Source organism: Bison bison, unplaced genomic scaffold, assembly GCF_000754665.1.
Source record: "Bison bison bison isolate TAMUID 2011002044 unplaced genomic scaffold, Bison_UMD1.0 scf7180017864483, whole genome shotgun sequence".
NCBI lineage: Eukaryota > Metazoa > Chordata > Mammalia > Artiodactyla > Bovidae > Bison > Bison bison.
The window spans coordinates 28,010-31,091 of NW_011495043.1; the positions used below are offsets into that span (position 1 = coordinate 28,010).

A 3,082-nucleotide genomic window follows, 5' to 3' on the forward strand; every position below is an offset into this window, starting at 1 on the left:
TACATCATGAGAAATACTGGGCTGGAAGAAGCACAAGCTGGAATCAAGATTGCCAGGAGAAATATCAATAACCTCAGATATGCAGATGACACCACCCTTATGGCAGAAAGAAAAGAAGAAATAAAGAGCCTCTTGAATGTAAAAAAGGAGAGTGAAAAAGTTGGCTTAAAGCTCAACATTCAGAAAACTAAGACCATGGCATTTGGTCCCATCACTTCATGGCAAATAGATGGGGAAACAATGGAAACAGTGGCTGACTTTATTTTTCTGGGATCCAAAATCACTGCAGATGGTGATTGCAGCCATGAAATTCAAAGATGCTTATTCCTTGGAAGGAAAGTTATGACCAGCTGAGACAGCATATTAAAAAGCAGAGACATTACTTTGTCAACAAAGGTCCATCTACTCAAGGCCTTGGTTTTGCCAGTGGTCATGTATAGATGTGAGAGTTGGACTATAAAGACAGCTGAGTGCCAAAGAATTGATGCTTTTGAACTGTGGTGTTGGAGAAGACTCTTTAAGAGTTCCTTGGACTGCAAGGAGATTCAACCATGCATCCTAAAGGAAATCAGTCCTGGGTGTTCATTGGAAGGACTGATGGTGAAGTTGAAATGCCAATCCTTTGGCCACCTGATGCAAAGAGCTGACTCATTGGAAAAGACCCTGATGGTGGGAAAGATTGAGGGCAGGAGGAGAAGGGGACGACAGAGGATGAGATGGTTGGATGGCATCATTGACTCAATGGACATGGGTTTGGGTGGACTCCAGGAGTGATGGAAAGGGAGGCCTGGCATGCTGCGGTTCACGGGGTCGCAAGGAGTTGGACACGACTAAGAGAATGAACTGAACTGAACTGAAATATTCCCAGTGATTTTGGAGGGAGAGCAGTGAGTTGTCCTGAAGAGAGACCTTTCTTCCCTGGACAGAGATTGAACCTTGGTAGCCTGGATGAAAACCCCGGAACCCTAGCCACAAGACCACCAGGGACTAGAGGCTAGAAGCAAAGTGGCCCTGGTTCTTTCCCCCATTTGAAAGGAAGAATGTTTCAAGGAAGCAAAAACTGTAAAATAGGTACAAAGCTTATTATTAGAGACACAGCACAATGTTTGAGAGAGAACACAGAAAAACTGGCTGTTTATTTAAGACAGAAGCAAGGCAGAAATAAATACCCAGAGAGAAAGGGCATGGGCATTGTCTTTAATGAGGAGGAGTACAGTATGTCACAAGCTCTTCAGAACACACACCGGAGAGGAGTGTGGGCATCCTGAGGGAGGAGGAGCTCAGTATGAAGGTGATGTAAATTACTTATGTAGGACAGTCCTTCGGGTCTTTGTTTACCTTTGGCCAATTATCTTGTTTCTTTCTTCACACCTGCCTGGTCCATGGAACCTCCCCAAGATGCATGTGCTGTAAGGCGAGTGTGGAGAAAAAGAGAATGAGCCAGGAATTCAGGCAGAGAAAGGTTTATTATAAGAAGAAAGAAAGCAAGCAACTGGATTTAGAGAGAACTGGTGCTCTCTTTTTACAGCCAACACTTCTTATACCCTATCGGTGGGAAATTGTTCCCCAGAGGGAGGGGGCCACAATTGATCTTTAGCCCACAGCTGGGGTCTTGTGGTCACTTAGTGAAAGGGTTCTCATGGTCGGGTGGTCAAGGAGTCTTGAGAAACTGGCACCAGCAGGGAAAAACAGGATATCACCTTAAGGAAGAAACAGGATGCCCATCAGGGCAATGTGGCCACTGTGACTTCATCCCTTGTTTGTCAGGTCACCACAATGGCCCATATTTTAACTATACAATAAGAGCCCCTTGTGAACCCTAACTTCCAGCCTTTTTGATATAGGATAAGTGAAGAAGAACTGAAGAGCCTCTTGATGAATGTGAAAGAGGACAGTGAAAAGTTGCCTTAAAGCTCAACATTCAGAAAACTAAGATCATGGCATTTGGTCCCATCACTTCATGGCAAATAGATGGGGAAACAATGGAAACAGTGGCTGCCTATTTTTCTGGCATCCAAACTCACTGCAGATGGTGACTGCAGCCATAAAATTAAAAAACACTTACTCCTTGGAAGGAAAGTTATGACCAACTGAGATAGCATATTAAAAAGCAGAGACATTATTTTGCCAACAAAGGTCCGTCTAGTCAGGGCCTTGGTTTTTCCAGTGGTCATGTATGGATGTGAGAGTTGGACTATAAAGAAAGCTGAGGGCTGAAGAATTGATGCTTTTGAACTGTGGTGTTGGAGAAGACTGTTGAGAGTCCCTTGGACTGCAAGGAGATCCAACCAGTCCATCCTAAAGGAGATCAGTCCTGGGTATTCATTGGAAGGACTGATGTTGAAGCTGAAACTCCAATATTTTGGCCACCTGATGTGAAGAGCAGAATCACTTGAGAAGACCCTGATGCTGAGAAAGTTTGAGGGCAGGAAAAGAAGGGGACGACAGAGGATAGGATGGTTAGATGGCATCACCGACACAATGGACATGGGTTTGGGTGGACTCCGGGAGTGGGTGATGGACAGGGAGCCCTGGCCTGCTGCAGTTCATGGGGTCGCAAAGATTCAGACACAACTGAGTGACTGAGCTGAATTGATGATCTGTGCACAGAGCTCCTTCTGGTCCCTTCATAGTATTGATGAACTGAAGTAGGTCCCTTCCCTACTGCTCTCTGCCCTTGAAGGAAAACCAGGTCCCTTCCCTACTGCTCTCTGGTCCCTACATCCTACTGCTGAAGGGAAGTAGGCCCCTTCCCTACTGCTCTCAGCCACTGAAGGACCAGCAGATCCTTCCTTCCTTCTCTCTGGTCCCTTCTTACTATTGCTGAAGAGATGTACGTCCCTTCCCTACTGCTCTCTGGTCCCTTCTTACTCCTGCTGAAGGGAATTAGGTCCCATCCCTACTGCTCTGGGCCCTTGAAGGACTAGCGCTCTTTAAGACAGATCAGTTAATACTGGCAGGGTGGCCGGGATAGGAGCTATTCATCTTTCAAGGGCTCGGGCCAGGTGGGCAGCAGCAAGTGGCCTAGCTTCCTTCTCCTGGGCGGTGGAGGTGGGCGCTCACAGCAGGATGGATGTGCGGG

The 3,082-nt window shown here is 46.5% G+C and overlaps 1 pseudogene; it reads left to right on the forward strand.

Moving 5' to 3' along the window:
• The window catches only part of LOC105004826, a 6,604-nt pseudogene that overhangs the window by 1,931 nt on the left and 1,591 nt on the right, over window positions 1-3,082 (forward strand).